We start from the raw sequence: 13562 nt of genomic DNA, 5'->3' as shown, positions 1-13562 counted from the left end.
GTTTCCCAGCGCTTGGCCACATGAGACGCTCAATAAATTGCTAAGGAATGAATGGACTCACTTTACTTCTTTGCTTTTACTGGGTAAATACGATTATGGGGCTCAGAAACATTTGATGACTGATGATGTATTTAAACAGAATTATGTCTGCGTGTTTAGTTTGGGGGTTTGGGGATTTTGTTTAGCTTGTTGTTGCTGTTTTGTCTTATAGTCTTAATGAACCACTCAGCAATTCCTGATTTTCCCAAATTATTTCTAAGATCCATTTTGCTTTAGCTGTGAGGCACTTGACCTTGGGGGAGTGTGAGCAAGAAAAAGACAGCCAAAGGCTTTGGTGAAAAGCCCTCTGTGGCCTGCGTTGCCTCATCTGTAAATTGACAGGAATGGTCACACGTGTTTTCTTCTTTCAGCGCCAAGATTTAATATCTAAGAAAAGATGATTTACAAATGCCCCCCACTGGAGTCCTGCTTTTGGATTTGAGATGAGGGCCTTGCAATGCGGGCTGATCGAGGGGTGTGAAGGCAGCAGGAGCCGAGTGTTCTTCTGTTGAATACTCACCTCCTAGATGCTGGCAGCTCCGAATTCCTCTGGCCTGCTCATTTTCCTCTCACAACTCAGGCTATTTTCAAATAACCCAACCTGTCCAACTCCAAAATTAAGGACATTAGAGTAGAAAAATATGTAGGTCAAGAAATGTTCTCCCTGTCTAGGATTTTCATCATGGAGAGGAAGGAGGGGAGGGAGGAGAAGCAGCCCAGCGCCCAAACTCAGCAGAGGCAGGGGAGGGAGGCACGTGAGGACTTTTCTTTTTTTTCTTTCTTTTCATTTCTTTCTTTTTTTTTTTTTCTTCCTTCCTTCCTTCCTTCCTTCCTTTCTTCCTTTCTTTCTTTCTTTCTCTTTCTTTCTTTCTTTCTTTCTTTCTTTCTTTCTTTCTTTCTTTCTTTCTTTCTTTCTTTCTTTCTTTCTTCTTTCTTTCTTTGAAACAGAGTCTTGCTCTGTCACCCAGGCTGGAGTGCAGTGGCACAATCTCAGCTCATTGCAACCTCCACCTCCAAGGTTCAAATGATTCTCCTGCCTCAGCCTCCTGAGTAGCTGGGATTACAGGTGCCTGCCACCGTGCCCGACTAATTTTTTTTGTATTTTTACTAGAAACAGGATTTTGCCATGTTGGCCAGGCTGGTCTCGAACTCCTGACCTCAAGTTATCCGCCCGCCTCAGCCTCCCAAAGTGCTGGGATTACAGGCATGAGCCACCACGCCCAGCCGCACATGTGAACTTCTAAAGAGTGCATCCAATATGCCTATTTTTGGGAGAGGGTCAAATTCAGAAGATAGAGCTCTACAAAGTCTTGCAGAGGGGAGGGGATGAAATGTGGACTGAGAGAACGATTATGTTAGGGTCAAGGGTTTTTCCAAGGTTCAATAATCTTCTAGTTCACACCTTCATTTTATACCTGGGCCAGCAGGGAGTAGGGTGCATTGTTGTCGGCCACTCAGAGGAGAGGTGGAGCCTGTCCCTGGGCTTCTGCCTGTTCGGTTACCCCCAGTGAGCCATGGCAGGGGAGCTCACAGACCAGGCCAGACTCCTGCTGCCACAGCAAAGCCCCCGACTCCAGGCACCCTCGCGGTTCTGATCCACCAATGGTGCTGTGCGGGCCTCTGCCCTTGGCCCATTAGATCCTGTCTCTAGGACAGGAGCTGGGCTGTATGGACTGTGGCCGCTGCAGTGGACTCCCTTGCCCTCTGGCCAACAGGCATTTGCCCCCCGGCTCCCTCAGGCTGGCCCTGTTCCTCAAAAAAAGCCACCCCTCCTCCAAGGCAGCCTCAACCTGTCACACCCCCTCCCCTTCTCCTGCTGGCCCAGGGATGGCAATAGCTCTCTCTCTGCAAGCCCAGGCTACTGAACGCTTCTTCTGAGCCCTACGCCCTGGCCACCTTTGCAGACAATTCTTTGAAAACCATCTACTCAAATGACCCCATTTGGCGTGGCCCCTGCAACCTCTTGGCATCTTGACTGATACAAATGCTGAGAACACTTCTTACTCCCTGAAGCCCCCTAGAGCCTCAAGGAGGAAACCCCTCTTTAACCATCCTCCAGGCAAAGAATTAGATGATGAAGATGACCATGAAATACTTTCCATTTCATTATCTTTTTTTTTTTAGCTTCACAAAATTCTGAAGTAGAAAGGACAGGTAGTGTTACACCCGTTTTTCAGGTAAAGTAACAATGATCATTGGTGTAAATGACCGTACTAATAGTATCTGTCGTCAGTGAATACGGAGGGAGCACCAAAGGGCTTTCTAGGTATTTCTTGCAATGCCCTCAACCCACATTCTAGGGCTGTTTCTATTCATAGTCCATCTCTCAGATGAGGCCACAGAAGCTTGGGTGACAGATGATTATTAAGAAGATGCTGGGTGTTCTCACTTATAAGTGGGAGCTAAATAAGGGGAACACATGGACACAGGGAGGGAAACAACAGACAGTGAAGCCTGTTGTGGGGGCGAGGGAAGGGGGAGCATCAGGATAAACAGCTAATGCATGCGGGGCTTAATACCTAGGTTGATAGATGCAGCACACCGCCATGGCACACGTTTACCTATGTAGCAAACTTGCACATCCTGCACATGTATCCCAGAACTTAAAATTAAATTAAATTAAAAATAATAATACAGGGCCGGGCGCGGTGGCTCAAGCCTGTAATCCCAGCACTTTGGGAGGCCGAGACGGGCGGATCACGAGGTCAGGAGATCGAGACCATCCTGGCTAACACGGTGAAACCCCGTCTCTACTAAAAAATACAAAAAACTAGCCGGGCGAGGTGGCGGGCGCCTGTAGTCCCAGCTACTTGGGAGGCTGAGGCAGGAGAATGGCGTGAACCCGGGAGGCGGAGCTTGCAGTGAGCTGAGATCCGGCCACTGCACTCCAGCCTGGGCGACACAGTAAGACTCCGTCTCAAAAAAAAAAATAATAATAATAATAATAATAAAGTAAAAAAATTAAAAAAAAAAAAAGATGCTGGGAAGGTATGTTGGCAGGAGGGAGAAAATCAGACACTTCAAGAACTCAGTCAGAGTCCAGGTGTAGTGGCTCACGCCTATAATTCCAGCACTTTGGGAGGCCAAGATGGGAGGATCACCTGAGGTCAGGAGTTCGATACCAGCCTGGCCAACATGGCAAAAACCCGTCTCTCCTAAAAATACAAAAATTAACCAGGCGTGGTGGTGTGCCCCTGTAATCCCAGCTACTCGGGAGGCTGAGGCAGGAGAATCACTTGAAACCAGGAGGTGGAGGTTGCAGTGAGCCGAGATCGCACCACTGCACTCCACTCTGGGTGACAAAGCAAGACTCCATCTCAATGAAAGAAAAAAAAAAGAACTCGGTCAGAGGAGTGGACTCCGGAGCAGCGATGCAGTCCCCTACTGTGCCTAGGCCCAGCCCTTCTCTTGGCCCATGCTGGTTGACGGGAGACCTAGCTATGCTTCTCTTTCCCTTCTTGACTCTAATAAAGCAGGGAGGGAAGATCCCCTAAAGCCGAATCCTCTCCTGCAGTCCTGAGGTGATGCTGGTCCTCATACTAGTCATGTGGCCTTGGGCAAAGCGTGCCTCCACCTCCGTTTCCCCTTCCCATGAAATGAGGGGTTTGGACTAGAATAACTTAATTCTCCTCCCCCTGAGAAGTCTCCCCCCTACCCACTGTGTTCACTGTCACGATGGCAAGAATGGCCCAGGATGAATCAGAACCTGATAAATCAGAAAATTATCAAGGACACACTGAGGTCAAGCAAGTGATGACACGTGACTGGGGGGATAAATAACGAAGGCCACATAATTCCATCCTGCCCTTCCCCCGCTTTTTTCATAAGCAGTCCGGTGTCCCTCAGCACCAGCTAAGTACCAGATTTCTAGCTTGTAGCAATAACTCGTATTAAATTATTTAGCCAGTAAATGATTATAAAAGCACTTTGCCAAAGTAAAGAACCACAGAAAGGCCAAGTTCTAATAACAGTAATACCACCATACGCTTGAATTAATTATTGAATTTTTTAAAAGCCCACAGATGAATGAATGCAATTCATTTCATGCTTTGTGGAGCCAGGGTCCCTGGGAGAGTGTCTAAAATTCGCAGGCTCCCCGGAGTGTGCTGGAGATTACACAGCGAAAGGCTGAACTGCATTGCAGGCAGCGCAGCGATGACCTAATGGGGCTTTTCCGTCTGGAATGCCTCCATCCATGCAGCTGGGGCTGGGGTTTGGTGGCCACAGCACAGTGAAATTAGCACGTAACCCCTAAGTCAGCCCTGATCCCCAGGCCCTGAGCTGTCCTGCAACTTCTGGCCATGACATGATTTAAAAAAAATTTTTTTTAATGTTCATAATGTGTCACCTTTTCTCCCCTTGTTTCTCAGGCCCAGCTCAGGACTAAGGTTGGAGTCCTCATGAGCAGATTTTCCAGAGATTGAATTTTTATCCCTCTAGGTCTAATTTTCCTCATTTTGGACCAGAGTCATTCTAAAATGCAGGGCACGTTGTCCTGCCTTCCAGAACAGAGGATGTTGGAAAGAATTTAACCTCTTGTTGAAGAATCAGGTCAGTTTCATGAACACCATAGACCAAATGGGGTCGGGTGCTATGGGCTGGGACCCGCGCCCCACACTGGCTGTCCACAGGCTGTGGGCTTGGCTAGACTTGCCCCTGCCCTTGTCGCTGCCTCTGTGGCCACCGTTCACACAGGGGTTGCAGGGGCGATTCTCACTATGCACCCCTCACTCTTTCCAGAGCACTGTTTCTAATCTGCTATGAGCAGAGAGTCCAAATTGCCGAACTTATCAGAATGACATCCCAAAGAGGCTGTATTGGGTTGAAAGGTGTCCCCCCAAAATTCATGTCCATCTGGGACCACAAAATGTGACCTTATGGAAATAGGTCCAGTCAGATAGAAAAGGTAAAGATCTTGAGATGAGAGCATCCTGGATGTAGGGTGAACCGCAATCCAATAACTGGTATCCCTATAAGAAGAAGGGACATGGCTGGGCGTGGTGGCTCACGCCTGTAATCCCAACACTTTGGGAGGCCAAAGCAGGCAGGTCACTTGAGACTAAGAGTTCGAGACCAGCCTGGCCAACATGGCGAAACCCCATCTCTACTAAAAATACAAAAATTAGCCAGGCATGGTGGTGCATGCCTGTAGTCTTAGGCACTGGGGAGACTGAGGTAGGAGAATCGCTTGAACTCGGGAGGCAGAGGTTGCAGTGAGCCGAGAAAGCACCACTGCACTCCAGCCTGGGTGACAGAACAAGACGCTTTCTCAAAAAAGAAAAAAAGAAAAAATGAAAGGACACAGGGAGACACACAGAAAAAGGCTGTGGGACAAGAGAGGCAGAGACTGGAGGGATGCGGCCACATCTAAGGGCTGCTGAGGATCCCCAGGAGCCTCCAGAAACTAGGAAAGAGGCAAGGAACGGAGCCTCCCATGGAGACTTCAGAGGGCACAGAGCCCTGCTGACACCTTGAGTTTGAACTTCCAGCCTCCAGAACTCCGAGACAATAGATTTCTGTTGTTTTAAGCTGCCCAGTTTATGGTAATTTGTTAAGACAGCCCCAGGAAATGAATACAGAGGTTCTTGAGCCCAGATAGTTTTTCTACTTTTTAATGTGTTTTCCCTTTATGTTTAAATATATTACATATTTGGACATCATATGCATTGTTTAGAGTTTTCGAAGCATTTCACGAGTGTGAATTCCCCGGATTGATTAGAGCTCAGTAGAGGGAAGGTGCATGGTCCCCGCTCAATGCTGCTGTCCCTCCCTGGTGGCCTTTGCAGGACAGGGCAGGGATGGCTTGCTGCACTTGTCTGGAGCCTAGCCAGCATGTGGTGCTGCTTCTCCCTGAGCAGACTGCCTCTATGTTGGGTTTTGGAATCATAAATCTGCACTGGAGGATTGGGGTGGAGCCCAGAAAACGTTAGTCCCAGGGCTCTGGTTCTCAAAGTGCAGTGGCTGGACCAGCAGATGAGCTTTTCCTAGGAGCGTGTTGGAGATGCAGATGCTCAGGTCCCACCCCAGACTTGCTGAATCAGGAACACTGCTTTTTAACGAGCCCTCTAGGGAGATTCTGATGCACACTTAAGTTTCAGAATCATCGGTTCTGGGTTTGTAAACTGGAATTCTGCAGGGTGAGCTGTACTCATTTGTATACTTTGAAAATTGCCAGCTGGGTGCGATGACTCACGCCTATAATCTCAACACTTTGAGAGGTCGAGGTGGGAGGATTGCTTGAGCCCAGGAGTTTAAGACCAGCCTGGGCAACATAATGAGACGTCGTCTCGATAATAATAATAATAACAACAACAACAACAACAACAATCCGGTGAACTTAGTGGTGGAGCACATTTGTAGTCCTAGCCACTTGGAAGGCTGAGGTGGGAGTATCACTTGAGCCCAGGAGGTTGAGGTGACAGTGAGCTATGATCATACCACTATACTCCAGCCTGGGCAACAAAGTGAGACCTTGCCTCAAAAAAAAAAAAAAAAAAAAAAATGGAAGGGAGGAAAGGGAGGAAGGGAGAGAGGGAGGGAAGAAAGAAAGAAAGAGAGAAAGAGAGAAAGAGAGGGAAGGAGGGAGGGAGGGAGGGAGGAAAGGAGGAAAGGAAATTGCCTTTATTGGAAAACTTAAAAACCAGATTTCACAAAACATGCAACTTTACTGCCTTCTTCTGAAAAATTAAAAGACCTCACAACAAAGACGTTCCCATGTGGCAAAAATCAGCTCGACTGGGAGAATGGCTGCCCACCTCCTGCATCCACCATTCCCTCTCCTGCCTTAGATGTGAGGCTTGTGCCTCACTCACCTTGGCTGCCCAGTCTGCCTGGCCCTGTGGGTGCTTGAGTGTGAGCCCCTCATCCAGTTCAATACCTCAGTTTACAGGTAGAGAAACTGAGGCACACAAAAGGAAATGAGCATGTTCCAGGAACCATGCAATGCTACCGATTGCTGAGTGACTGGGCAGCTCAGAAGCCTTTGCAGTTACTTGAGGTAAGCACGAGAAGTCCATGGGAGGACCTGGGAACCCTGAGATCCTCAGGAGCTCAGTTCTGGAATGAGAAAATCTTGGTGGCACTCACAGTCCAAGCTGGAGAAGGTGAGGGTGGAATGAGGGTAAGGCCATGGAGATGGACAGGAGACACAAGAGATGGTCAGAGCATGGCCACAAAAACACCAGCCAATAATAAATGTTGACAAGGATGCAAGGAAATTGGAACTATCATACGTTGTTGATGGGAATGTAAAATGGTGCAACTACTATGGAAAACAGTATCAAAGTTCTTCAAAAAGTTAGACATAGAGTCACCCTATGACCCAGCAACACCACTCCTAGGTATACACTCAAGAAGACTGAAAAATAAGTTCACACAAAAATGTGCACGTGAATGTTTATGACAGCATTAATCATAATAGCCAACAAGTGGAAAGAACCCAGATGTCCATCCACTGATTAAGGGATAAACAAAATGTGGTCTAGCTGTACAGTGGAATATTACTCAGCCATAAAAAAGGAATGGAGCACTGACACATGCTACAACATGATTAAACCTTGAAACCATTCAACTAAGTGAAAGAAGCCAGACAAAAAAGACCTCATGCTGTATGATTCTGTTTATGTGAAGCATGCAGAAGAGGCAAATCCATAGAGACAAAAAAACAGATGAGTGGAGGGAGTGGGAGGTGACTGCTGTTGGGTATGGGATGTTTTGGGGGGATGATGAAACTATCCTGCAGTTAAATAATGGTGATAGGTATATGACCCTAAAATATACTTGTAAAAAGCCCAGCAAATTCCATGCCTTGAAATGGTGAGTTTTTATGTATGTGAATTGTTATATCTCAATTTTTTTCTTTTTTGAAATTTTTAAATAAGTCATTAAAAGACTCTGTGTTTTTTTTGTTTTTGTTTTTGTTTTTCTTTGAAACAGAGTCTCCCTCTGTGGCCAAGTTTGAGGGCAGTGGCATGATCTCAGTTCACTGCAACCTCCACCTCCCGAGTTCAAGCCATTCTCCTGCCTCAGCCTCCCAAGTAGCTGGGACTACAGGCACGTGCCACCATGCTCAGCTAATTTCTGTATTTTTAGTAGAGACGGGATTTCACCACATTGGCCAGGGTGGTCTCAAACTCCTGAACTCACATGTATCTCAATTTTTAAAAAGAGATGGTCAGAGTAAAATGAGGAGGAAGACGAGGGATGGCAGGGAAGAGGATGACTCCGAACTTGCAGCAACTGAGCCTGCTGTGGGCCTGTCCTGTGCCAGTGGGCGATCTGCAGATTTTCTCTCCTTTAATCCCCTCCCAGCTGTGGGAGTGAGGGAGGCACCCTCATTCACCGCATGTTACCTGTGAGTAAACTGAGGCCCAGGAAGGTGAAGCACTTGCACAAGATCACACAGCTGGGAGGGAGGAGCTGGGTTTGGGTCTGTCTGTCTCCAGCTTTCTGTGCCCTCTCCTTTCCCGCTTCTGGTCTGTGAGCCCTGGAAGAGCAGAGACGGAGCTCGTTCATCCCCCAGGCCTTGGCCTAGTGCGGGGCCTGTTCCCCACCATGTTCTCATTAAATGGTTCTTTAATTGCATTGAAGAGACTGGAAACGGGCAAGAAATGGGGGATACAGGACAGCGCCATTCACTTCGTTCTCTGGGTCATCTTGGTTTCTGAAGATTGTTTTTAAACCTCCAACAATGACCCCTGAATGTGAAAGGAAAATGTTGTCCCAGGAAAAGGGGCGTCTGTGCGTGCAAAATGGGAGGCTGTGCTGAGAACACTCTGCCCGTGTTGCTCCTGCGTCGCCTGGTGTGGAAGGAGATGAGATTTATAAATGATACAGCTAATTGTGTTTTTCTACAAGATTAATTTTATTGTCCCATTATCTGCTCCTTCCGCGTCCATTCAGGGGTGGATTATGTCTTAGCTTTCATCTCTGGAGTTTTCATTAATAATTAGGTCACCTTTTAGCCAGGAGCCCTGGATATCTCAGGCCAAGGAAACTTCCAGCTGGAACGGAAACCCTTTGTGTTACAGCATTCCCCCTGCTACTGTGGGTGCCTCTGTGTCAGAGGAGATGGGCGCTTCCTCCAATATCCGCTGTCAGGAGTGAAAAGGCCAGTGGTTCTTTGGGCTTACTAGGTTCCAGACCCTGTCTGGGGGTACTTTTTTTTTTGGTGAAACCTCACAATTGCCTGTGAGGTCAGGACTGTTGCCCCATTATACAGATGAGACGACCGAGCGGCCCCTCTGCAGGATTAGAGAACATGAACTCACCTAACCACCAATTTGAGCCTAGGCGGCTTGCCCCAAAGCCAGTGTTGTCCCCACGTTGTCACACAGATAGCTCTCACTCCAGAGTCTAGAGAGTCGGAGGGCGGAGTTCCACTCTCCCGAGATCTTGGAGAACAAGGTGCATTGAACATGTTGACATCTGCCCCATATTTTTGGCTGGTGGAGATGCACAGGGGCTGGAAGGGTTGGAGACCGTTGACTGAGCAGCAACCATGCACCACACAAGCTCTATTTCTTTCTTTCTTTTTTCTTTTTTTTGAGACGGAGTCTTGCTCTGTCACCCAGGCTGGAGTGCAATGGTGTGATCTCGACTCATCGCAACCTCCACCTTCCAGGTTCAAGCGACTCTCCTGCCTCAGCCTCCCGATTAGCTGAGATTACAGGTGCGTGCCACCATGCCCAGCTAATTTTTTGTATCTTTAGTAGAGACAGGGTTTCACCATGTTGACCAGGCTGGTCTCAAACTCCTGACCTCATGATCCGCCTGCCTTGGCCTCCCGAAGTGCTGGGATTACAGGCATGAGCCACCGCTCCCGGCTACACACAAGCTCTATTTCTTATCTCTGGTCCTCACCATCATCCTAACAGGTAAAACACATTTTCTTCTATTTTCCATATTAAGTAACCGAGGTGCTGGGGCCAGACACTGAATGACTGGGACCCAATGTGGGACCCAACCCAACAGCGCATGTTGAGCATTTGGGGTGCTTAGGATTCTTCACAGTAAGTAAAGCTGTAGTGAACAGCTTTGGGCATATTCTCTGTGCACATCTTTGATAGAAACTGTTGGTATAGGAATTCCTAGAAATGGAATTAGTGTTCAAAGGGTACAAGGATTTTCATCTATTATCTAATAGAGAGGCTGGACAGCTAAATCCTTGGCTTTCCAGACTGCCTTACAGAGAGGGGTTTCAGGAGATCCCCTCCTGGCCAATGGGACTCTATGCAGTCTTTGGGGGTGTGTGGAAAACCTTTTGTTCTCCTGTGGAAGAGGGACATACAAGTCTGGCATTACTCTTCATCCTTCCTCCTGCCTTCCATGTAAAAATGACACCTGGGCTGGGCACGGTGGCTCACACCTGTAATCCCAGCATTTTGGGAGGCCGAGGCAGGTGGATCAGTTGAGGTTCAGAGTTGGAGACCATCCTTGCCAACATGGTGAAACCCCATCTCTACTAAATACAAAAAATTATCTGGTCACGGTGCATACCTGTAATCCCAGCTACTCGGGAGGCTGGGGCATGAGAATCGCTTGAACCTGGGAGGCGGACATTACAGTGAGCCGAGATGGCGCCACTGCACTCCAGTCTGGGTGACAGATCAAGACTCTGTCCCAAAAAAAAAAGAAAGAAAGAAAGAAAAAAGAATTGACACCTGGAACCACAGCAGCCGTCTTCCGTCCATGAGGCTACAGATCTGAGGATGGAAACCAGCCCTCAAAGTGTGGTCATCTTTGGGCCGACTGCACTGTACTATCCACCAGACACTTCTTGCTCTGTGAGAAAAACAAAGTCTTACTTACTTAGGCCCTTTTGGGGCAGGATTTCTGCTCCTTGACACTGAGCACACTCCTAAATGGCATCGGCTCAGACAGGTGAAATATAGCAGAGATGTGGGTTATCCCCAACGTCTATTCTCCCCTTCTTCCATTGCAATAAAAATTCCCTCTAGGCATGAGTCTGCAGGAAATAAGAACTCCCTTGTCGTGTCTCCCTTTTGGCAAGGTGTGGCCCTGTAGCGACATTCTGGCAAGAGGGATGAGAGAAGTGCGCAGCAGCTCTAGTGACCTTCCGGAAGGGACACTGGTGCACAGCCCTCTCCTTGTCTTGCTGTCCCCTTCTCCCTCCTGCCACCTGTTGTGTGGATGCCATCTTGGGCCATTAGGTTGAGGTTCCCACCCAGGATGGTGAAGCAGGGTCCTGGGAGGAGGTGGGCCTGAGGACCCCAGGGGGCAGCGCCCCTCCCTCTATGGCCCTGGACCACCTACAGACTTTGTAGCCAACTCTCTCGTTGAAGCCACTGATACTTGGGATTTCCTGTCTCTCACCGTCAAACCTAATCCCTGCTGTACTCATTCCCTGTTGCCGCTGTAACAACCTTCCACAAACAGGCTGAACCCAGTACAGATGAATTCTCTTCCCGTTTAGAGCTCAAAGCCTAAACTCAGCTTCACTGGGCTGAAGACAAGGTGTCGGTTCCTTCTGGAGATGCTGGGATAGAGTCGCTTGCCTGCCTTTCTCACTGTCTACTGGGTGCACTGGTGTTCCTTAGTTGGTGGCTCCTCCCCTATCTTCGAAATACATCGCTCCAATTTCTTTGTTCTCTTTCCTTCCTTCCTTCCTTCCTTCCTTCCTTCCTTCCTTCCTTCCTTCCTCCCTCCCTCCCTTCCTTCCTTCTTTCTTTTTTTGATGGAGTCTCACTCTGTTGCCCAGGCCGGAGTGCAATGGCACGATCTCGGCTCACTACAGTCTCTGCCTCCTGAGTTCAAGCGATTCTCCTGCTTCAATCTCCCGAGTAGCTGGGATTACAGGCACACACCACCACACCCAGCTAATTTTTGTATTTTTAGTAGACATGGGGTTTCGCCATGTTAACCAGGCTGGTCTCGAACTCCTGATCTCAATTAATTTGCCCACCTCAGCCTCCCAAAGTGCAGGGATCACAGGCATGAACCACCGTGCCCGGCCAACATCACTCCAATTTCTGTTTCCCTTTTCACATTGCCCTTCCCTCAGCCTGGTTCCTCCTGACTCCCTCTTCTAAGGACTCTTGGGATGACATCAGACCGCCCTGAATAGCCCAGGATCATCTCTCTGTTCCAAGATCCTCCACATAATCATGTCTGCAAAGCTCCTCTTCCCATTTAAGGAGCCTTTTGTAGGATCCGGGGATTAAGACATGGACAGATTTTGGGGGCTATTGTTCAGCCTACCTCACAATCTGGACTACATATTTGTGTCTCCCCTAAATTCCTGTGATGAAACCCTAATCTCCAATGTGACATATTGTGAGATAGAGCCTGTGAGGAAGTGATAAAGGTGAAATGAGGTCATCAGGGTTGGGCCCTGATCCAATATGGCTCTGCCCTTGTAAGAAGAGGAAGAGACAGCAGAGCGTACCCTCTCTTTCCGCCACAGGAGGACAAAGTGAGAAGGTGGCTGTCTGCAAGCCAAGAAAGGAGCCCTCACCAGAAATGGACCCTGCCAGGCCTTGGTCTGGGGCTTCAGGCTTATGCTCCCATGAGCTGGATCATTGCAGTTATATAGAAAACAGGGCCCTGATTTGAACGTTGATAAACTGCCATCACATACACCTCTAGGATATTTGGGAAGTGTGATGGGAATCAGACAGGCCTGAACTCAATCTCAGATGTAGGACTCACTGACTCCCTGCTGGCAAGCAAGTCTCAGTTTCCTCATCTGTAAAATGGGACTGATGATCCCAGTGATGATGTCATGCAAGCTGGCTCAGTGTGGCTTAATGCCCAGCACTCGTGGGCTTAGGGTATTGCTAAGCACATGCCCTCCATTGCCACTATCTCCCACTCCTGACTCAGCCACCCTGCCTTGCCCTTATTCACTCACTCATTCATTCATCCAACATGTTTTACTGAGGGTCTATCCTTACGAACCAGGCACAGCATGGGGCATCAGGAACACACTGAATAGATGCAGTCTCTGCTCTCCAAGCTCCATCATGGAAGTCCCAGTTTCCCTCTTCAAAGGGCTGACCAGTCCTTCCCCTAGAGAAATGTGGGAAGCTGTCAGGCATTCAAGCTGCAGCGCTGCTCAGCTGCGTCCCACTCCACCATGGGGCTGGAGCGCTGCTTCCTCATCTGTGATCAGAGGCCTTCCTGCTCCTTGACCCGCCCTTGCAGGCTTGCCTCCCAGCTGGAATGGAATGAAAACAAATCAACACTTTGCAAACTCACAAGCACTATGGACACAAGAGGAAGCATTATTTTTTCCCCAAACAATAATAATCATAAGTCTTAGCCTTCGTTAAGCACCCACCATGGGTCAGGTCTTGTCCTCGGTGTTTGTCCGAATAATCTCTCACGACTCTCAGCTCCTTCTAGGAGGCGAGGGGTATCAGTGTCTCCAATTTCCAGGTGAGAACACTCATGTCCAGAGAGGCCCCTGCAGCTCCACGCCAGCCCTCAGTGACTGTAAGGGTGGATGGACCTTTTCAAACCAAGGGGTCAGTGGTGGAAAATGGCTTGACTCTGCGTCAGAG

The sequence above is a fragment of the Papio anubis genome, chromosome 3 (assembly GCF_008728515.1).
Source record: "Papio anubis isolate 15944 chromosome 3, Panubis1.0, whole genome shotgun sequence".
Lineage (NCBI taxonomy): Eukaryota > Metazoa > Chordata > Mammalia > Primates > Cercopithecidae > Papio > Papio anubis.
Note: the sequence above shows the minus strand (reverse complement) of the source record.